This window comes from Lissotriton helveticus, chromosome 7 (genome assembly GCF_964261635.1).
Source record: "Lissotriton helveticus chromosome 7, aLisHel1.1, whole genome shotgun sequence".
Lineage (NCBI taxonomy): Eukaryota > Metazoa > Chordata > Amphibia > Caudata > Salamandridae > Lissotriton > Lissotriton helveticus.
In genome coordinates, this window is record NC_136068.1 from 1,403,549,911 (window position 1) to 1,403,574,499 (window position 24,589).

Genomic DNA, 24,589 nt, shown 5'->3' on the forward strand with positions numbered 1-24,589 from the left:
GCCTGGCTCAGTGCATGAGTACTTGGGTACTGACTGAATGATTAGAGTACTGCTAGGAGAGTGCCTGGGTGAATTTATAAGTGGTTGGGTTTTGGCGCAGTGAATGGATTAGAACATGGTGCTGAATGGGTCACTAGAGGAGTGCAAGGGGAGTGACAGGGTGTTTGCTGGAAGTGTATGGATACTGACTGGGGAATTGAAGGTGTGAAAGACGAGCGGGTATGTGGTTAGAGGACTGCATGCATAGTGGATAGAGATTTGAAGCAGTCCATGTGCTAAGGCCTGAGTCACTGGATGAGTACGTGGGTACTGACTGAATGATTAGAATACTATGAGAAGAGTGTCTGGGTAGCCTCTATATTTCTTCATTTCCCTCGCACCCGGCGCAACCACGCCCCAAGACTATCCTGAAAGTCTCAGGGTGATTTGTCAAGCGGGGGCTGAGAAAAAAGGGGGGACCCAAAACGTGTTTTCCCCATGCAATTTGGCATTGGAACCTTTAGTCACAGCTACAGCCCGCACGGTTGAACGGAATTACATCAAATTTGGCAGAAAGGTAGCCATTGGTTCAGAGTTGTGCCTTTTTGTTAAATGGTGTAAATCCTTTCAGTAGTTACTGATAAATACAAACGTAAAATCATATATATATCTAGGGCTGTGGATCCTCCCGAGCATGAGCTGTATGCTAATTGCCTGTCAACACTTCAAACCAGGAAGTGTTGGCAGCCATCCTGTGCCTCGTTAGAACCGAAGCATAAGACATCAGTGAATGAAACTCGAAAAACACGCAAAGGAGGCAGGGTAGAAACACCCTGACCTCCTAGACCTGCTCAGGGAGTCCCACAAGGACCCGCAATGCCCAAAAATGAATAATATTATTTTTTTAATCGCGGGATGTGCGGAGGATCCACGCATCCCGCAGTGGGAAAAAAAATGAAGCGCTGGCTCCCACGCTTAGTTTTTAATTAGCCCCTGGTGGGGCCAAGTCCCTGGGGCAATATAATATACTAATGGGGGGCCCAGAGGGGACCCCAGCTCCAGGGACCACCACCCCAGGGGCTTTATAAAATTAGCCCCGGGAACTGCCACCCCCGAGGCTACAGAATGAAATGGGTGGGGGGTTCAAAGGCCCCCCAAAGCCCTGGGGACACCAGGGCTTGTTTTTTTTTTTTTTTAAATAGAAAACCTGTGTTGGGGGCTCACGTCCCTCACACGCCCCGGGGACAGCCACCTCCCTGGGGCTCTAAATATTTAAATTAGGGGGTCCATAACGGACCCCCAAGCCCCGAGGACCCCCACCCCGGGCTTTGCAATTGTTGGGAGGGGTGCTATGCGGCCCCCCTCCTGGAACCTGTGATGACCCTGGGTACCACCACCCCCCAGGGCAGGCTCCTGCAGTGTACCGGGGTGCCCACCAACAGGACACTGTTGTTTGCTGTGTCAGGGTGGGAGCCTCGTGGCTTCCACCCTGCCAAAGCAAACTTGATTTGAATTTTGAAAGAGAGAGCAGGGAAACCTGTGGCGCGTTTCAAGTTAGGCAAATGATTCACCTTTAATCCTTAGGGCCCCTGTGGGCTAACTAGCCCACCAGGTGCTTCCAGTAAGCACCACTGCGCTATGTTTCAGAGAGGTGGCCCAGGCCGTGCCCCTTTTTACACCTTTCTGCAATGCAGCTCTGTGGCGCTTACTGGCGGTACCTAGTGGGTTACTTGGACCCTAGGGACACTCAGGATTCAAGGGGGCTTAATCTCCCAAATTAAAACGGACACAGGGTGCATTTACATAGTCGTGAAGGGAGGGGATGGTGTAGAAAAGTGGCTCTATATATACTGGTATTTACAACAAGGGGTGGTGATGGACAGAGTCTCTGAATTAAGCAGAGTACTCTCACCCAGTCAAGAGATCAGGGCTAGATCCAACACCGTTTTTTAGCTCATTGCACCATCCCAGTTTCAGAACCTGGCTGTATGCAAATTAGTCTGTCCCTGGCCCAGTGCATCATGGGAACAGGGCAGACCAGACTACAAAAGCCAATTCTTACACTGGGAAGGAAACAAGCTTCCGGGGACCGGTTTCTGGCATTACAGCCGTCTTCGGCCCGGCTTGCTTGAATCCTGATGGTGCAATGAGCAAGGGACTCACATCTGAGTATACCCTTCCACGCTTAGGGTGGACAAAATTATTTACAACAAGGGGTGGTGATGGACAGAGTCTCTGAATTAAGCAGAGTACTCTCACCCAGTCAAGAGATCAGGGCTAGATCCAACACCGGAAGCTTGTTTCCTTTCCAGTGAAGAATTGGCTTGGTAGTTTGGTCTGCCCTGTTCCCATGATGCACTGGGCCAGGGACAGACTAATTTGCATATAGCCAGGTTCTGAACTGGGATGGTGCAGTGAGCTAAAAAACGGTGATGGATCAAGCCCTGATCTGTTGACTGGGTAGGAGTGTTCTGATTAACTCAGATATTCTGTCCATCACCACCCCCTTTTTGTAATTATTTTGGCCACCATGAGTGTGGAAGGGTATGCTCAGACATGAGTCCCTTGCTCATTGCACCATCAGGATTCAAGCAAGCCGGGCCGAAGACGGCTGTAATGCCAGAAACCGGTCCCCGGAAGCTTGTTTCCTTTCCAGTGAAGAATTGGCTTGGTAGTTTGGTCTGCCCTGTTCCCATAATGCACTGGGCCAGGGACAGACTAATTTGCATATAGCCAGGTTCTGAACTGGGATGGTGCAGTGAGCTAAAAAACGGTGATGGATCAAGCCCTGATCTGTTGACTGGGTAGGAGTGTTCTGATTAACTCAGATATTCTGTCCATCACCACCCCCTTTTTGTAATTATTTTGGCCACCATGAGTGTGGAAGGGTATGCTCAGACATGAGTCCCTTGCTCATTGCACCATCAGGATTCAAGCAAGCCGGGCCGAAGACGGCTGTAATGCCAGAAACCGGTCCCCGGAAGCTTGTTTCCTTTCCAGTGAAGAATTGGCTTGGTAGTTTGGTCTGCCCTGTTCCCATGATGCACTGGGCCAGGGACAGACTAATTTGCATATAGCCAGGTTCTGAACTGGGATGGTGCAGTGAGCTAAAAAACGGTGATGGATCAAGCCCTGATCTGTTGACTGGGTAGGAGTGTTCTGATTAACTCAGATATTCTGTCCATCACCACCCCCTTTTTGTAATTATTTTGGCCACCATGAGTGTGGAAGGGTATGCTCAGACATGAGTCCCTTGCTCATTGCACCATCAGGATTCAAGCAAGCCGGGCCGAAGACGGCTGTAATGCCAGAAACCGGTCCCCGGAAGCTTGTTTCCTTTCCAGTGAAGAATTGGCTTGGTAGTTTGGTCTGCCCTGTTCCCATGATGCACTGGGCCAGGGACAGACTAATTTGCATATAGCCAGGTTCTGAACTGGGATGGTGCAGTGAGCTAAAAAACGGTGATGGATCAAGCCCTGATCTGTTGACTGGGTAGGAGTGTTCTGATTAACTCAGATATTCTGTCCATCACCACCCCCTTTTTGTAATTATTTTGGCCACCATGAGTGTGGAAGGGTATGCTCAGACATGAGTCCCTTGCTCATTGCACCATCAGGATTCAAGCAAGCCGGGCCGAAGACGGCTGTAATGCCAGAAACCGGTCCCCGGAAGCTTGTTTCCTTTCCAGTGAAGAATTGGCTTGGTAGTTTGGTCTGCCCTGTTCCCATGATGCACTGGGCCAGGGACAGACTAATTTGCATATAGCCAGGTTCTGAACTGGGATGGTGCAGTGAGCTAAAAAACGGTGATGGATCAAGCCCTGATCTGTTGACTGGGTAGGAGTGTTCTGATTAACTCAGATATTCTGTCCATCACCACCCCCTTTTTGTAACTATATATACTGGACCACAGCAAGGTACAGTGTGTATAGAGTTCCTAGTCCCCAGAGGTTTGGCAGAGGTTAAAGTTAGATATAACCTTACACTCTAAAGTGGTAGCTTGGTCGAGCTGTAAGGAAGTATCAGAGGACAGTGTAAATCACTTGTTGTACACATCCAGTCAGCAAATGGTCTCACACACTCAAGAACTGAACTCTAAGCCAATTGTTTTGTATCAAAAGATATAGTTGTTTTATTTTAGAACCAGCAAGGTATCAAAATATACTTTCTCAGGATGAGTTACTTTAGTTAAATACTTTCGAAATAGGCAATAGACTTTTTGAATGCAATAGTTACAGTTTGTTGCAATAGGCAACTCAATTTCAAACAAAATGCAACATTTAGCTCAATGGGAATTTCTGGTTAAATGCAATTAGTTACTGTGGAGATTACTTTTCTAACCTGAGGACTGGATCCTAGATTCAGTCTCTGTACATGAGCTGTAAACAGTTAAGTAAAAGCGTTTTGGTTACAGTAGTGATTTTTAAGGAATATGATTGTATTTTTAAAGTTTACACATACAGCCTCATGCTCCAATATAGCATTTTGCGATTCCTTAATTGCGAAAAATAAGGAATCGCAATTAAGGAATTGCAAAATGCAATGCATCAAAAAATCTAAAAAAAAATAGAGATTCCCTAAAATTCCTTAATTGCGATTCTCTAATTGAGAATCGCAATTAAGGAATACCACCCCATTCATTCCTATGGGCCTAGAGGCCCATAGGAATGAATGGGAATTACATTCTTAATTTTCGAATCACCATTAGAAATTCACAAATTAAGAATGCAATTTCAAGGGTGCAGGGGTGTCCAAAGGACACCCTGTTGCACCACTGAAATCTGCCCATAAGTACATTTTGCACACACACATGCCCCAAGGGCATGTGTGTGTGTAAAATGAAACTTTGAAAAATGCACTTTTGTACATTTTTCAAAGTTTTCGCAAATTACCATGAAGGTCAACTTCTTGGTAATTTGACCCCTTATTTGCGAATTCGCAAATTTTTAAAATTTGATGCATTGCATTTAAGGAATCTCAAATTGAGATTCCTTAAATGCAATGGCAATTTAAGAAATCGCGATTTTGCGAATTCTTAAATTGCGATAATATCAAAAATGATAATGCATCCCAAAAATGGAAATTGCATTCGCAAATGGCCGAATTTTGCGATTCGCACCGTTTGCAAATGCAATTTCCTTTGATGCATGTGCCCGTTTGAAGAAACTTTTTCAGTTGGAATTACCAATGTTATCCTATGGAAGGAAATTCAATTTGCAGGTAAAGCATGTTCACGTTACTTTTGCAATCCAGTGCTGGACTCCTAGGTTTAGCACTGGGTTCTCTATCTAAAACAGGCAAGTAATTACGTCTTTATAGTTGGCACGATTTTTGGAGAATATTTGTAAGTTTCAAAAATCGACACTTAGAAACTTTTTCAGCAAAAAGCAGGCAATGATATCCTATGGAAGGAAATTCAAGTTACTGGTAAGTACGGTTAGAATTACTTTACAGGAGCAGTACTGGGCTCAAAGATGTAGCACTGAGGTCTCTCCTGATAACAGGTGAGTACATTGGAATTTGTAGTTTGGCTGATTTTAGAGGAATATTTGTAAGTTTCAAAAATCGACACAAACTTTTTCAACAAAAAGCCGGCAATTATATCCTATGGAAGGAAATTCAAGTTACTGGTAAGTACGGTTAAAATTACTTTTCAGGATCAGTACTGGGCTCAAAGATGCAGCACTGAGGTCTCCCCTGATAACAGGTAAGCAAATCGGATTTCGTAGTTCAGCTGATTTTAGAGGAATATTTGTAAGTTTCAAAAATCGACAAACTTTTTCAGGAAAAAGCAGGCAATGATATCCTATGGAAGGAAATTCAAGTTACTGGTAAGTACGGTTAGAATTACTTTACAGGATCAGTACTGGGCTCAAAGTTGTAGCACTGAGGTCTCTCCTGATAAAAGGTGAGTAAATCGGAATTTGTAGCTCGGCTGATTTTAGAGGAATATTTGTAAGTTTCAAAAATCGACACAAACTTTTTCAGGAAAAAGCAGGCAATGATAGCCTATAGAAGGAAATTCAAGTTATTGGTAAGTACGGTTAGAATTACTTTTCAGAGTCAGTACTGGGCTCATAGATGCATCTCTGAGGTCTCTCCTGATAGCAAGTGAGTAAATCGGAATTTGTAGTTCGGCTGATTTTAGATGAATATTTTAAAACGTTCCAAAACTTCACACTTAGAAGAAAATCGAAGTGAAACCAGTCAATGTTAGCCTATGGAAGAAAAGTGAGTTATCCGGTTTTAGGTAACTACTCGACTGGCAGAGTTCATGTTCTGGGCATAGACTCAGTGGTCTCCCAGGGTCCCGTAGATACAGTTGGTAAACCCTCAATGGCACAGGGGCAGCCGGGTGCAAAGGTAGTTAGTCCCAATGTCATCCAATGAGAGACAGGGGGCCTTCGGTTGGTGGCTGCTGTCTAGCAGGCCATGCGGCTGTGGGAGCTGGGCCCCTGGTCACTTGCTCAGGGCAAATGGGGAAGTAGGATAGGACAAAGGTTGCACTGCCAATGGCACTCGGGTGACTGGGTGCAGGGTGCTTTTGAGCCGTCTGGCGCTCAGTGTTATTTAATATAGATCTTTAAAAGGGAACAAAGGCTGCAGGCTCGGGACTGTGGGATCTTTTGGAGTGACGACCACTTCGAGGGGTACGTTGGGATCTTGGAGGGTAGGTAGGCACCCTGGAGTTGGGCATAGGAGGCCGGGGGAGCCGGGTGCAGGGGTGTCTTTGGACATCGGGAAATCTTACTCTCTGCTGGACGCGGTTGGAGGGGTCCCTGGTTCTGAGTCTGCAGGCGTTGTCTGGGTCATTGAGGAGGCTCCTTGGGCACTGGATTAAAGGTCAGAATAGCCGGGGGGGCGTCCTCAGGGTCTTTTTCCAGTCAGGCACAGGCCGGGCTTGGTGTGTGCAGAGTGTGCTGGATTCACGGTTCTTGGCTGGCACCAGGGGTGTTGCTGTTTGAGCAGAGCCACTGCTCATGGAAGTCCCAGTCTCTAAGAGGGTTGCTGTCTGCAGGAGAAGCTGGGATTTAGCAGCATCAGGTTCAAGGATCAACAGGCCTGTAGGGCTGGGGCCAAGTCAGTTGGTGTTGTCCTCTTGTTAGCAGCTGTACGGCAGGTCTTCTTCTTCATTGTCTTCTTTCTTGTTGCAAAATCGGGATCTGAGGAAGGAAGGTTCAGGGTGCACCTAAATTCTACATTTAGGGGCGGAACGGGTAGTGGAAGGGCAGGGACCATTAGGTCCCTGTCCTGGGGTGAGTACACCCCCTATCCTGCTCCTCAACTGTGGGAAGGGGGCAGGAGCCTATCTCTGATTGGGCAGGGCTCCATATCCTCAAGATGGCCGCTGCCTGGATTTGTGCTTCACCTCGCCTCTCCCACTTGAGGGGTGGAGTTGGCACAGGCTGGCACACCTCCTTTCCTTACATAGGGTTTCCTGCCAGTCTTCCCGCCAGAGGGGGGTCAGAACCGGTGGCAGCCAATTGCTAAGTACAGCAAGTGGTCTGGAGAAGCTCACGAAGGCCGTATGCCTTTGAAGCTTCCCCCTGCTCATCCTGGGGGAGGAGACCTAGCACCTCACACAGGATGTGCATTGTTGCAGGCCAGCAACATGTCTGCTTTGTGGCAGCCTAGGCAGTCTCTCAGACAAGATGTGGATTGTAGGTTAGGTTTCAGGGGGCATCTCTAAGATGCCCTCTGTAGTGCATTTTACATTAAATCCCACACTGGCAACTGTGTAGGTCTAATGTGCTGAGAAGTTTGATATCAAACTTGTCAGTCTTCAGTGTAGCCATTATGGTGCTGTGGAGTTTGTAATGACAACCTCCCCGCACCATATATTCTTAATGGCATCACTGCACTTACAGTGCCCAGGAATGGCCCTGGGTACTGTAGGGGCTCAGAGCTCATGCACCTGTGCCCACACCACTGGCATAGGGCACCCAGCTAGAGAGGTGACTGATGTATGCCAGGGCAGTGGATTTGTGGGCATGGCACACAGGGATGTGTGCCATGTCGACTATTTATTTAGTTCTGCACCAGGACACTCAGTCTGCAAAGGCAGTGTGTGGGTGTCAGGGTGCAGGGCCCCTAAGGGTGGCACAATAAGTGCTGCAGCCCTTAGGGGTCTTCTCTGGTCACAATGCCCTGGGTACCTAGGGTAGCATTTACCTGGGGCTGACATGTGGCAAGAGATGCCAATTGGGTTTCAGCTTCAATACAGTTTTAGGGAAGGAACACAGGCCCATGGCACCTGATTGGTAGGAGCCCAGGGCACATTCAGTCAAAGCACATCAGCAATTCAGCAAAAAGTGTGGGCATACCATGAAAGAAAGATGGCACTTTCTCACAGATGGGGCCTGAGATGACGTGTGCAAACACGCCCTGCGGCGGGTCTTAAGATGGGGAAATAATTCCCCTTCAATACTGTGTCACCAGGTGCTTCCAGTAAGCACCACTGTGCTGCATTGTAAAGAGGTGGCGCTTACTGGAGGTATCTAGTGTGCTACTTGGACCCTAGGGACACTCATGATTCAAGGGACTTAATCTCTCAAATTAAAATGGACACAGTGTGTGTTTACACAGTGGTGAAGGTAGGGGATGGGGTGACATATGCAAACACGCCCGGTGGCGGGTCTTAAGATGGGGAAATAATTCCCCTTCAATCCTGAGGGACCCTGAGGGCCAACTAGTCCACAAGGTGCTTCCAGTAAGCGCCACTGTGCTGTGGTGCCCTTTTTACCCCTCTCTGCAATGCAGCTCTGTGGCGCTTACTGGAGGTACCTAGTGGGCTACTTGGACCCTAGAGACCCTCAGGATTCAAGGGGACTTATTCTCACAAATTAAAAAGGGCACAGGGTGCGTTTACACATTGGTGAAGGGAGAGGATGGGGCATGAGGTAGCGTGTGAAAACATGCCCTGTGGTGCATTTTAAGATGGGGAAAACATGTTCCTTCAATCCTGAGGGCCCCTGGGGGCCAACTAGTCCACCAGGTGCTTCCAGTAAGCACCACTGCGCTGCGTTATAGAGAGGTGGTCCAGGCCATACCACTTATTACACCTCTCTGCAACGCAGTTCTGTGGCGCTAACTGGAAATACCTGGTGGGCTCGTTGGACCCAAGGCACACTCAGGATTCAAGGGGACTTTATCCCCCAAATTCAAACGGCCACACTGCGTGTTTGCACACGTCAGCTCATCCCCTCTTCCCTTCAACAGTGTACAAACGCGCCCTGTAGAGCATTTTAAGAGGTAGTTTTAATCCCCCTGCCCTAATATGTAGTAGGGGCTTACAGAGGTGGTCATTCTAATCACAGGGGTACCCCAATGCATAGTGTTCCCTAGTGTATATAGGTGGTATAAGTTTATTCTAAGTGTCTTTTAGTATAGCACGGGCTCTAGAACTGGTTAGTCAGTTACCGCCAGTACCCATCTGAAAAAATTGTAAAAACTGCACCAAAACCCAAACACTTATAGATTCACCCAGGCACTCTCCTTGCAGTACTCTAATCATTCAGTCAGTATCCAAGTACTCATGCAGCAAGCCAGGCCTTAGCACATTGACTGCTTCAAAACCCTATCCACTATGCATGCAGTCCTCTAACTAACCAACACACTTATAGGTCTGCACTTATACATTCAACAAAAAAAACAATATTTCGGTTTCAATATTTTAAAAAACATTTTTATTTCCATTTATATTAAAAATATAGGATGTAATTAAAAAAAAGAAATATGTAAAAATAAACTGTTAAAAAACTGTAGAAAATCAGTATAAAAAATACGTATAATTATTATTACATTTACAAATTATTATTTAAAAAACCTTCGAAATTCACTGAAAAAACCATAGGTTTCAGACATGTTATAGTTAGGAATTAGCCTTTAAAAAACCTTAGAAATGCATTGAAAAAACCATAGGTTTCAGGGCTGTTATAGTTAGTGGGACATTTCACTCGTACAAAACCATTGAAATTCCTCCGCTATAGTTAGTTCTGCTAACTATAACTCGTGTGCCCGCAATCTACTGCTAAACATGTCATATATTACATAATTTATGACATGGTCAGTGACACCACTGATGACATCACTGATGACATCTCAAATTACATCACTGATGACATCATCCAGGTGACAATCAGCTACAACTCATCATACATTAGTATAACCTTTCATCACTCACTGTAAAATACGGAGTACCATATTTGAATCCATTGACACACCAATGCAAGTTTCTAAAAACCCACTCAGTGGCACCCCACCAAGGATGCGTGGAAGAGGCGGCAGAGGAGGCGCAAAAACAAAGCAAAAAGGAGCAGCAAACGATTTGACAAGCCCAGTGGGAGTTCTTACAAGGGGAAAATCGGCCCAGAAATGAACAACATGACTGTGGTAAATTTATCTAAACGTACTTTGTCTATAGAACAACTTGAGGTTTTAACACGAGGGCTATCATTTTGTCCAACAGCTAAATTCAATTTTACTAATGCGCGCATTGACCTGTTTCGGTTTACACGTACACTTAAACTAAAAAAATGGTTTGCAACTAAACCTCGGTTAAAAATAGTTCAAATATGTGACAAACCCAGCACATTAACTTTAAATGACATTGAATTGTTGCATGCAGTCCAGGAATTGGCAGGATGTGAAAATGTCAGCGACAATCCTTTACTTAATTTAGCTGACACTGACATTAATATTGACATGAGCAGTGCAAGTGGGTTTAAACCGAAATCTATCTTTGTACCGCAAATTACTAATAGTCACATTGAGAGCGTTGAATTGGGCATGATTGATGAAATGAAGAAAATTGATAGACGTAAACACAAGCAGAATCTAAATTTGAGTAAGAAACAGTTTTCAGCTTTAAAAGAAATGGAAAGTTGGTCAGATGTTGTTATCAAGAACAGTGATAAGGGTGGTAATGTAGTAATTTGGCCTCTAAACATGTATTTAAGTGAAGGACTTAGACAACTAAGTGATGGTGATAGTTACATGGTTGCAACCAAACAGGAATACAATGATGCCAAACAGGAATATTTTGACAAACTACGTTTTTGGAAGGCAAAGGGTACAATAGAAGAAGAAGAATACAACTATCTTTTATGTAAATACCCCCAAATCCCTGCGATGTATCTATTGCCAAATCTACATAACGACCTCCAAACACCCCCAGGCATGCCTATCGTTTCATCAGTGGGTAGTCTCTTAGAGAACACCTCCAGATATATAGACTAATTTTTTACAGCCCTTTGTACATGCACTACCCTCATATGTTAGGGACACGTCAGACTTTCTTAGAATCATAAATGAATTGATATGGGAACCTGAATATTGGCTTTTAAGTTTTGATGTTACAAGCCTTTACACAAGTATACCACAGGATTTAGGCATAGATGCCTGTAAACATTTTTTGAGAGGGAGATCTGTCTCTCATTTGGTACACACTGATATGCTCCTTGATATGATGTGGATTTGTCTGAGAAATAACTATTTCATTTTTAATAAACAACTGTACAAGCAAACCCGCGGGACGGCGATGGGTACTTGGTTCGCCCCCAGTTTCGCAGGTCTCTACCTGGGCTGGTGGGAGGAGCTAGTGGTGAATAACATCTCCCACTTCAGTGCCCACGTCGTTCTCTGGGTCCACTACATAGATGACATTTTCTGGAGTGGCACATACGAACAAGCAAAGGAATTTGAGAGCATCCTTAACGATAACTCTTTAAACATACAGTTTACAAGTCACATGACCAAAAGACATTAGAGTTTCTTGATGTTAGATTGGAAATAATAGAGGGGAAACTCCATAGCACTTTATTTCGCAAATCTACAGCAGGGAACAGTCTCCTGCATGCGTAAAGCTGCCACCCCCCTAATCTAATACAGAGTATCCCTCTGGGAGAATTGATCAGAGCAAAGCGTAATTGTAATTGTAGCACATCAGTGAGTAGATTCTTAGAAAGAGGGTACAGTCAAACCATAATTAAGCAAGCTGAGAATAAAGTAGACCATATGATCAGAAAGGATTTGCTTATTCCCAAGGAACGTCAAAACCAAGAACAAATCAGATTCATCACAAATTTTGACAGCCAGGCATGGGAGGTGAGACGAAGTCTCAAAAAGTACTGGGATGTGCTGAAATTGGATAAAGATCTAAAAGATGTTATCCATGAGACCCCTTCTATGCCTTTAGAAAAGCAAAGTCACTGAAAGATACGTTAAGTACTACTCTGATCAAAGAACATCAGAAATCGAATCTGATACAGGGATTTTTTCCTTGCAGGAAATGCAAGGCTTGCAGATACAGCCAAAATTGCAAAGTTTTAAAAATCTCAAAAGACCAGGCAGCCCATAAAATTGTGAAACACCTAAGTTGCAATACAGAGTATGCTATATATGCACTACAGTGTCCATGCAATACATTTTATATAGGTTGCAAACTAAACAGGCTAAACTGAGAATTCTTGAACACTTGCGAGCCATAAAAAACCTGAATCAACAGTACCCGGTGGCCAGGCATTTTGCAGCTGAACATAACCAAAACCTTAACTTAATGAAGTTCTATGTACTTGACTCTGTTGAGAATAAGAAAAGGGGTGGCAATAGGTGGTTGGAACTAAGAAAACTTGAGTCCAAATATATTATAAAATACAATACGATACAACCCACAGGTCATAACTTAGGGGAAGAACTAGCAGTTCATTTACAATCCTAAGTATAAGCCATATAAATGTGAATATTCTTCGCCGCTGTCTGTTAGGAATCTCCATTCTTTTGGATTTTAACATTAATTTTATTCTATGACAGTGATCATTACATAAGGAACTCTTTTGAGTAAAACGTTGCATTGTTCTTTTTTGATTTCAGGCACTGGATTGGACTGTGTGAATCACGGAAGTGCTTTAGCCCACTGGGGAAATATTTCTTTAGAAAATGGAACATTATAAAATCCGGATTAATTTGTTATATGTCTCTATGAAAAGAGATTGAACTTTTGTCCATTGGGGCAATGCCATTGATGCCGTTGTTTTTGGAAATAACATGAACTTAACCCGGATTGAATGATTTAAGTATTCATTTCTTTGGCGCAAGTGGCAGTCCTGTTTAAAATTACAATGAAATAGAATTGTAAACTTTATTGTTCCTGTTGCATACAACAATGTAACGATGTGCAGTATTTTACTTATGTTCATTAATCACATGTCGTTTTGAAAAAATTTAACTCTCACTTTAAAAAAAGAGGGCCGTGTATTGAAACTCCACCCGTGAGCAAGTGGTCGGCTGACCTCGAAACGCGTAGGGTGTTTTTTCTTATGTGTCAATAAACCCTAGCACTGCACTAACATTGGGGCCTCGACGCTGGTTTCTTTTTCTTGACAAAGGTTGGACCAGGAGTTTTGGTATATTTAGTGGTTGGCGACCCCGTCGAGTGCCCGCCGTGACAAGAGGCAAAAGCACGCTGTTTTTGGAGGTGTTCATATATATATATATATATCCTGAAGTCTCAGCAGGGGATGTCCCTGTGCTGCTAGACATTGCAGCCACGGACTCACAACCGATGGGACCCGAAGTGGACTTGTCCACCCAAAGAAGACTGAGCAAAATACACTTGACTCAACAAGGAGCAGGACTAACTCCGTTTAAAGGGAAGTCAGACTTTGTCCCCTTGATGGCAAAAGATGCAATCAACACTTTCCATGACTGTATCACCACGGAAATCAAGTCTCTTTACAAATCGACTAACAGCAACAAGAGGCAAGTATTTAATCAACAACGTGCTAATTACCATGCCCTTATGAAAAAATTAAGCACTAACCCTAACATCGTAATCAAGACTGCGGATAAGGGTGGGAACTTGGTTTTATGGCCAAAAAAAGAATACATCATGGAAGCCCATAGACAATTACATGATATTAACTGCTATGTTAAAACTAGCAACAAGGACTATGGTAAAGCTTGTGAGAACCTTTATAAGTTATTATCACAATGGCGCAGGGAAGGGCTCATCTCAGGGGATGAGTTCAAGTTCCTGCATAATGAGTTCCCGACCCTCCCTGCATTTTACTTGATACCAAAGGTGCATAAGGCATTAGACCTATGCCTGGTAGGCCCATTATATCTGCATTGAATAGCGTGGGTGAAAGGGTAGGTCAATATATAGATTTCTTCCTCCAGGAGTTTGTTAAAAAGCTACCTAGCTATGTCCGTGACACAACGGACTTCCTTAAAAAAATAGAAACAATTGAATGGCAGGAGGACATGTTACTGATAACACTCGATGTGGAATCTTTATACACGAATATAGCACATGAAGATGGCCTCAATGCAGTAAAATATTTCTTGAGCCAGAGACCCGCACATTATTATCAACATAATAAGGCAATTTTGAGTCTCATAGAGTGGTGCCTGAGCAACAACTATTTTTCTTTCGGTAAAGAGATTTGGCGACAGGTAAGAGGAGTGGCAATGGGGGCCTGCTTCTCCCCCAGCTATGCGTGTCTTCACGCTGGCTGGTGGGAGGAGTGGGTTCTTAATGTGACACATAAAGTATGGGTCAATGAAAAAGTAATCAAGTACCTGCGGTACATCGATGATGTTTTTATTGTGTGGCACGGTGCAAAGGAGGAAGCTATCTCCTTCATTGAGGAAATTAACAACAACTCCCTAAATTTAAAGTTTACATCGCACATCAGTGCATGCCAGGTTGAATTTTTAGATGTAAAGGTCTATATTGATGACTCGATGAAACTACAAACCACATTATTCAGAAAGCCGACCGCAGGCAATACCACCCTGCATGCCTCTAGTCTACACCCACAACACACTATCGAGAGCATTCCATAAGGAGAAATTCTCCGACTAAAAAGGATTTTCAGCTCTGAGATTGACTTTAGGCAATGTGTAGTGGAGCTAGAAGTACGACTGAGAGAACGGGTTTATTCAAAGAAAACCTTTGATCGAGCTTTGGCTAAAGCTGATCTAAGGACCCGTGAAAGCCTGTTACCTGTTACTGATGAAGAGGTAGTTCTGACCACTTCATCAGAGGAGAAGTTCGAACTTTGCCCTAGATTCATCACTTCTTTCAGTGACCAGGAGCGCAAAATCAGAAAGATTATAAATAGGAACTGGCCCATTGTTTTATCTGATAACATCCTGGGGTCCTTTTTACCACAGAAACCAACTGTAACTTTTCGCAGAGCGCGCAACATGGGCGCGGTTCTGGATCAACCATGTCCAGAATTAAAAGAAAAAGCGAACTGGTTACAATCTGCAGGTGGTTTTCGAAAATGTTCCAGTTGCCGTGCCTGTAAATTTGGGGTAAATAAAACCCATTACACTACCCCTTTCAGTGATAAGGCAATTGGAATAGTGGGCCAATACACCTGCAAGACGGAGTTTGCAGTATATGTCCTAACGTGCACCTGCGGCCTTAATTATATTGGTAGTACCAAGCAGCAGGTGCACATTAGGATTCTGCAACATCTGCGTGCAATTTTGCCCAGTGACCCCAGTTACCCAGTGGCACGCCACTTTGAAATCAAACATAATAAAGATATTAATTGTTTGACATACTTTGTTATAGGGGCAGTGCCTAAACTACGAAGAGGCGGCAACAGAGAGTTGAGGCTCAAACAGCTCGAATCGAACATGATCATGGAATTCGATAGCAAGTGGCCGAATGGCCTCAACAACACTGAGGATTTACACACTTTTCTGTAGGCTGGTCCTTGAGTGACATTTTCTTGATCTTGATTTTGTTCTCCTGTAAATTAACATGATGTATGTTGCCCTTGGTAGTCAGGTTCCCTGTTACCAAGGGATGTATAATGCCAGTTGTTAAGGTTTAACACTTTGATATATGTTTGTTCTGTGAGCCTTGGCTAGTCAGGATCCCTGTTAGCCAGGGATCGTATGCTATGCAAGTATCAACCCCTCTGTGTAAATATATTTAATCTATAATAATCTTTTGATATATCCATTTTTAACACTATTTTACACACATGGTGTTGTTAGTATCACCTTTTATCACTTTTTTATGATGAACCCTGTTAATAATATGAAATGTTTTTATCAAGCTTTTATCATACAGAATGACACTTTTGTCTGTCTGTGTAGTTAGCATGGAATAATCATTTCTAAATGCAGGTAGTTTTATCAGGTATTATGCACTTTTTTCCTTCCTTTTCTTGGTAATATATTGTAACATTTATGTGATTCTTTGCACTATTGGACATGCACTGTTTGGAACTATTAAGCACTGTACACTTTATTCACTGGACTATGCCCACCCCTAAAATAGGTTATTGACATACAATGAATAAAGGGTCCGCATCACCCATGAAATCTAGGGTGTTTGTATGTGATATTACTGAAAGAACTTGAGCAATTAACGGATTTATCCGGTAATAGTTTTTATTGCTCTAAAAATCACAATGATCACATGTCTAATACAAGTATTTATATTATTTATATAGCTTGTTTGCACATGTCGCGATAAGAAGTATGTCTACCATATCTATAATCACATGATGTGTGGGAGGGGCCTGTACCAGTGATCACTCGGCATTATAAAAGTAAAGATGTAACAAACAGTTTTGTGCATGCGAACAAGGGCTTGCAGCCCGAAACGCGTTATGCATTTCCTGCAACAAACATCTAACCTGGATTAAAGAACTGTTATCTAATCTGGTGGTCCGTCTCCTGCTTGGCGCTTCGCTGATCTGTGTGGTTGGAAGTGGCGTTTTGGAGTTCCTTGTGAATATATATATATGTGACCAAGAACAACCAGGGTTGTTCGAAACGCGTTATCCTCAGTCGTTTGTTGTGCTGTAAATAAACATTGGATAAGGATTATAGGCTCGTCAGTATTCTGTTAAACTGACTGGAATTCTGTCGTTTCATATATATATATACATATATACACGCACATTACATACTGGCGGTCGCCAGTAGGTAGTTATAATTAGGACCTAGTAACCATAGGAACATTGCAACATTCTATTCTCAATAACTTTGGTGCCGATTGACGAATCTTTGGGACATTTTCTAAACTTATGGCCTGTTTCAGTCTTCTCCTATTATGAAAGTTTCGGGGTGATTAGGCAAGCGGGCCTGGAAAAAAGAGGGATCCCAAAACATGTTTTTTCCACGCAATTTTCCATAGGAAACTTTACACACAGCTACAGCCCGAGCTGCTGAACAGAATTACACCAAATTTGGCAAAAAGGTATCCCACGGATGATAAAGAACCCTTTTTGTCAAATGGAATATTGGTGGGACCAATATACATGATAGCACCTCAGTAAAAACATAATAAATCATTTGTTGATGGTACCATGCTCATTATAGGAACTGTGGTGTGTTCTAATGCGATTTTGCCATGTGAACAAGCCTTCTGCTGGGATATCATGAATCATGTTTGAGAGAAAACTATTTTCTCATGCTTTTCCCACAGAGGTTTGGAAGGTGATCTATAAGCTAAACTGAGAGCATATTTTCTGTAAATTCACAATATCTTTCTCAGTCATGTGAGAATGAAGTCTGACATTCTCAGTAAAACATGTACATCCAACAAGGGCAGAGACTGTCAGTTGATTCCTTAGTGTTCTACTGCAGCTTCCCAGAGTGTTCTAAAGAACAACTAGAGTGCTAACAGTCCTACCTATGACAAACGTTTTGCACACCTGAAGCCTTCTTGATTGGAATAAAGTGGTAACTCTTAAAACATTTATTTTAAAAAGGAACACAATGAGGGGGTTAATTTTGACATAGAAAGTATGATTAGTGCTGCAGAAAGAAAAATTAGGGGACATTTTGAGTGACTTCTCAAATTCTCTTCTATTTCATTAAACAATCCTGACATGCAGACTGAAACATGCACTTTCAATACCAGCAGCTGACTTCCCTGGTGAGCAGTAGCTTTACTACAGTGATCTAATAAGCAACTAGAGTGCTAACATTTTGAATTTATGGCAAATGTGTGACACATCTGAATGCCTTCTTGATGGAATCAAAGTAAAAAACTGAAAGTATTTCCTACTGTGAAGACTGTAGTAAATGAAGAAATTAGGAAACTTTATAACAAATAAGTCTCCCAAGATGGCCACCAGAGACAAAAGAGCCCAAATGTAGCACAAATATCACCAAGATGTAGCCCAAGTATAGCCCAATGACAGAATGTCCCAGAGTGTTCCAAAGAACAACTAGAGTGCTAACAGTCTTACTTATGACAAAAGTATGGCACACCTGATGCCATCTTGATTGGAATAAAGTGGTAACACTTAAAACATTTAATTTGCTAAGGAACAAAATGAGGGGTTTCATTTTGCCATAGAAATTATGATAAGTAGGCCTGGGTGGTAAATTCCGTTCTATTCGCGGAATTTGGGTAATTTCGCGTTCCGCGGAGATCACGAAATTGCCCAAAATTGTGTATTCCACGACTTTGCGAAATTGTTTGCTTGTTCCCGTTTTCAAATGCGTGTACGCGAGATATTTTCCCCCGAGCACGCAAACAGAGATTGCGAACAGTAAAAAAGCATCGCAAACAAACAATTCGCGTGTTCGCGGAGATTTTTTACTGTCTTGCGGAGATTTGCATAACGCGATTACGCAAATTCTGCCCACCCCTAGTGCTGAAGAAAGAAAAATTAGGGGACATTTTGACTTCTCAAATCCTCTTCTATTTCATTAAAAACTTCTGACATCCAGACTGAAACATGCACTTTCAATACCAGCTGGTGAGCAGTAGCTTTACTACAGTGATCTAATGAACAACTAGAGTGCTAACATTCAGAATTTATGGCAAATGTGTGACACATCTGAATGCCTTCTTGATTGAACCAAAGTAAAAAACTGAAAGTATTTCCTACTGAGGAGACTGCAATAAATGAGGAATATAGGAAACTTCATAACAAATAAGTTTCCCAGGATGGCCATCAGAGACAAAAAAGCACAAATGTAGCACAAATATCACCCTGATGTAGCCCACATGTAGCCCAATGACAGAAGTGTGCAAAACACTTTATTTGTTGTGTTTTTACAGTTTTAAATAGTGCAGACTTGTCTGGTATTTGAGTGCTTTACATGAGCATTGGTTACATCACACAAGAACAAATTCATTTTGGTTTTAGACATGGGGAGATTAAGTGATTTGACCAGAATCACAGAATGGTGAGCTGAAGCAGACACTCCAACCTGGTTCCCCAGTTGCAAAATCTGAAGCTCTAGAAGCAACACCACATCCTCTCCCCTAAGTGCAACATTTAATCAAGTTGTCAACTGGATAAAAAAAATAAAGACAACAAATAATTTAAAAGTGCTTTGTCACTATTTAAAAACTCAGAAAATATGTCCTAATTTTAGTTTTTTAGAGCACTATCCATAATTTTGATGCAAATAAGACCCTCTCATATATGTAATTTCTAAAGGAAATGCTCTAGGTATTACAATTTTGATTACATCAAGATGACGTCAGGCATTCCACACTTTTGTAATAAATATAGAATGTTAACAATTTAGTTGTTCATTAGGATACTGTCGAGAGGCAGAGGCCAGAGGCCCGGACTCTAAAAACTGAAGGCACATAAGAGGGCGCAGAGGCAACAATTTGATCACACTGGGAAGGCAGGAAGGGCAGTGGCAGCACAACAGATTATGCAGGGCAGTGGACAGGGGGCCAGGGACAACAAACCAACAATACAGGACTGGCAAGAGAGGCTGTGGCGATATAACAGACCATTGTAGGCAGGTCAAGTCAAGTCAAGTCAAAGAATTTATATAGCGCACTACATACCCGGAGGGTTTCAAGGCGCTTAGGGAGGGGAGGAGGATTACTTGTCAAAAATCCAAGTTTTAAGTTGCTTTCTGAATGCTAGGTGGTTCTGGGTAAGGCGAAGGTAAGCGGGGAGTGAGTTCCATGTTTTAGCAGCCAGGTAAGAAAAGGATCTGCCTCCCATGGTGGTCTTGTTGATGCGAGATACAGTGGCGAGGGCTAGGCTGGAAGAACGTAGTTGGCGGGAGGGGGTGTAGAAGGACAATCGTGAGTTGAGGCAATCTGGACCGATGTCGTAGAGTGATTTGTGTGCGTGGGTAAGCAGTCGGAAGGTGATCCTCTTATTGACGGGTAGCCAGTGGAGGTCTTTAAGGTGACCAGAGATGTGATCGTTGCGTGGGATGTCTAATATGAGTCTGGCTGAGGCGTTTTGGATTCGTTGGAGTTTCTTCTGGAGTTTTGCGGTAGTACCTGCGTAGAGGGTGTTTCCGTAGTCCAGTCGGCTCGTGACCAGAGCCTGGGTGACTGTTTTTCTTGTTTCGGAGGGGATCCAGCGAAATGTTTTTCTGAGCATGCGAAGAATGTTGAAGCAGGAAGAGGATACGGCGCTGACTTGTCTGTTCACTGAGAGTGAAGAATCCAGGATGACGCCTAGGTTCCGTGCGTGGTCTGTCGGGATGGGTGCTTTTCCGAGGGCTTCCGGCCACCAGGAGTCATCCCATGCGGAGGGGGATGTACCTAAGATGAGGACTTCTGTTTTGTCTGAGTTCAGTTTCAGACGGCTTTGTTTCATCCATCCGGCAACTTCTTTCATTCCTTCGTGTAGGTTGGTTTTGGCGGTGCTGGGGTCATTGGTGAGGGAAAGGATCAGTTGAGTGTCATCCGCGTATGAGATGATGTTGAGGTTGTGTTGGCGTGCGATGGCCGCGAGGGGGCTCATGTATACGTTGAAGAGTGTGGGACTGAGTGAGGATCCTTGTGGTACGCCGCAGATGACTTCAGAGGCCTCGGACTTGAATGGTGGAAGGCGGACTCTCTGGGTTCTTCCGGTGAGGAACGAGGTGATCCATTCAAGTGCTTTTCCTTGGATTCCGATGTTATTGAGGCGTTGTAAAAGGGTGCTGTGGCAAACTGTGTCGAATGCTGCAGAGAGGTCGAGGAGGATGAGGGCGACTGTGTCTCCGTTGTCCAGTAGAGTTCGAATGTCGTCTGCTGCTGCGATGAGGGCGGTCTCAGTGCTGTGTTTTGCTCGGAAGCCAGATTGTGAGGGGTCGAGGGATTTGTTGGCTTCGAGGAAGGCGGCGAGCTGGTTGTTGACAGCTTTCTCGATGACTTTGGCCGGGAATGGAAGAAGCGAGATGAGGCGGTAATTTTTGAGTTCGGTGGGGTCCGCTGTGGGTTTTTTCAGAAGGGCGGTGAGTTCAGCGTGTTTCCAGTCTTCCGGGAAGGTGGCGGAGTTGAAGGAGCAGTTGATGACGTCTCGGAGGTGCGGTGCTATGACGGAGTCTGCTTTGTTGAAGATGTGGTGAGGACATGGGTCTGTGGGGGATCCTGAGTGGATGGAATTCATCAGGCGGATGGTGTCTTCAGTGGAGATTGGGTTCCAGTCGTTAAGGGTGTTCACGGGGGGAGAATGTTCAGCAAATGGTTGGGTGGGTTGGTCTCCGGGTTGGTTGTCGAAGCTGTTGTGGATGTCTGCAATCTTGTTGTGGAAGAATGAGGCTAGGGAGTCGCAGAGGGCTTGAGAGGGGGTGATGTCGTTGGAGTTGGCCGAGGGATTGGAAAATTCCTTGACGATGTTGAAAAGTTCCTTGCTGTTGTGGGCGTTGATGTCAAGTCGATCCTTGAATGCTGTTTTCTTGGCCTTTCGGATTAGTTGGTGGTGAGTGCGGGTGGCGTTTTTGAAGGCGTCCTTGGTGCTGGTGGTTGGGTCTTTTTTCCAGGCCTTTTCAAGGGAGCGGCAGAGTTTCTTGGACTTCTTGAGATCATCGTTGAACCATGAGGCCTTCTTGCTGCCAGGTTTATTTTGACGTTTTTTCAGTGGTGCTAAGGTGTCAGCGGTGTTGGATAACCATAGGGTGAGGTTGGCGGCGGCTTCGTTAGCGTTAGAAGAGAGGGCTGGGGTGTTTTGAAGGAGCGATGCGGAGATTTGGTCCGTGGTGATTTTGTTCCAGTTCCTTTGTAGGGTAGGTTGGAGGTGGATGCTGGGTTTTGGTTTGTTGTAGGTGAAGTGAACGCAGCTGTGGTCAGTCCAGAGGAGGTCCGTAGTGTGGCTGAAGGAGACATGGTTGCTGGATGTGAAGATGGGGTCGAGTGTGTGACCTGCGATGTGGGTGGGGGAAGTGACTAGTTGTTTAAGTCCGAGGTTGGCGAGGTTGTCCACGAGGGTGGCGGTGTTACGGTTGTTGATCTTTTCGAGGTGAAAGTTGAGGTCTCCCAGAAGGATGTAGTCTTTGGAGGGGAGCGCGTGTGGGGTGATGAAGTCCGTGATGTCTTCTCTGAATTTTGCGCGGGGTCCTGGTGGTCTGTAGAGGAGGGTGCCTCTGAGTGTGGTTTTGGGGTCGATGTGGATCTGGAAGTGAAGGTGTTCGGAGTTGGCGAGGTTGGCGTCAGAGCTGGTTGAGATGCGGATTGATTTCTTATGGACGATAGCGATTCCTCCTCCTGTGTGGCTGCTACGGTCTTTGCGAGTGATCTTATAGTCTTCAGGGATGGCGATGGTGATGTCTGGTGCGGAGGAAGCATTCATCCATGTTTCCGTGAGGAAGGCGATGTCCGGAGAAATGGTGTCTAGTAGATTCCATAGGTCAATGGCGTGCCTGTGGATTGATCGGGTGTTGAGAAGGATGCATTGTAGATGGTTGGGGTCGGGAATCTGTGGTGTGGTCGTAGCGGAGATGTTGTCGGTGCCGCTGAATTTGCAGGAGAAGCAGGAGTAAGGTCCGTGGGTTTGTCCAGGGGCGGCTTGGACGCAGTTGGGAACGCGACCGGGGTTAAGGGCTAGGAGGGAGGCGGCATCGTAGGTAATGCGGGAGGGCTGGGAGGGACGGGGGCCGGGGGTCTGGTGCTGGGCGCGGTCCGGGCGTGGACGGGCGTAGACGGGCTTACCTTTGGCGCACCTTCGGCGCGGATTGGGCGCGGTCGCTGCGCGTAGACGCTGCGCGCGGGAAGAACTGTCATATATGGATAGTGGAGGGGGAGGGGCGAGGGCGGCTCAGCTGGGAGGCGTGGCGGGCTCAGGGGAACACAACAACAGCAGGATCAAAATGGAGGGGAGGGCAGAGCAGGGCGCCGGGGGATATCACACACAACAATGCAATGTAATGCAAGCAAAGCAATGTAAGCGCTGTGGAATAATGGCGCTATGAAATTACGAAGCTTACTAACAATGGCGCTATGCAAATAACAGAACTTGGTTACAATGCAACAATACGATACCACGATGTAAAGAGCAGCGAGGGGAGCGATCACTCAAGGCGGAAGCGGCGAGTGAATCACAGCGCTGCGAGGTTGGGGAATGCTCTTGAATGCTTGTGGGAGGGCGGCTCAGCTGGGAGGCGTGGCGGGCTCAGGGGAACACAACAACAGCAGGATCAAAATGGAGGGGAGGGCAGAGCAGGGCGCCGGGGGATATCACACACAACAATGCAATGTAATGCAAGCAAAGCAATGTAAGCGCTGTGGAATAATGGCGCTATGAAATTACGAAGCTTACTAACAATGGCGCTATGCAAATAACAGAACTTGGTTACAATGCAACAATACGATACCACGATGTAAAGAGCAGCGAGGGGAGCGATCACTCAAGGCGGAAGCGGCGAGGAAGGAAGGAAGGCAGAAGGAAGAGGCAGTGGTACTACCATCATACATGCCAACAGACCCGATTCAGCCAGTAAACGCCCAATGTTTTTAAGCCCAAAGGGGCTTTATTTGATCTTTATCCTGTCTACAATCTCCTCTTTTTCAATGTAGGTCAAAGGGGAAAATCAATACCCCAGATTTTTTTTCAAAATCTCCTCCTTACCAAGTTTAAAATGTTAGCAAGTACGGTACATTGGATCATGGCAGGCTGGAGGAATTGGGCTAGGGACATGGACTCGGATAACAGAGGACAGGGGAGACATGGAGAGGTGCACCAAACTGACCCGACAGAGCAGGCTTCAGGGTTTGCAGCAGCACAATACACCACACAGGGCATGCGGGACGAGAGTGCAGCACAACATTATATAGAAAGCAATAGGGAGGGGCCAGGACCATGCACATGGACAACAAAGAACAGAGGGGAAAGAGGCAATGGTAGCTAGCTGACCATAATGGACAGACAGGAGAGAAAGCTGCAGCATAACGGACCATAAAGGGCAGGAGGGACGGATCAGGGGCATTACAATGGAACAGACAAGCCAGGAAGGAGGGAATAGGGGTCTGCAATTGAAAACATATGGCTGGGGGCAAGGTGGCAGGCACGAGCAGCAATATGACCGTGGAGGTCAGGCAGGATGGGCACTAGAAGAAAGACACACCATGGAAAGCAACAGTGAGAATATAATGGCATACACACAGACCATGGAGAGAAGGTGAGAGGGGGTCAGGGCAGCTAGCTGACCTCACAGGGAAGGTGGGAGGGGTCCTAGCAGCACAGAAGACCATGCATGGCAAGTAGGAGGGTTAGTGGCAGCACAATGGCTATGATGGGCAAGAAGGAGGGTGCAGAGGCATGCACAAAGGACCATGGAGGATAGAAGGGAGGGTCAGGACCTGGGCACAGACAAGAGAGTTCAAGGAAAGGGGCCTCACAAAAGACCACGTGGGGCAGGCAGGAGGAGCAGTTGCAGCA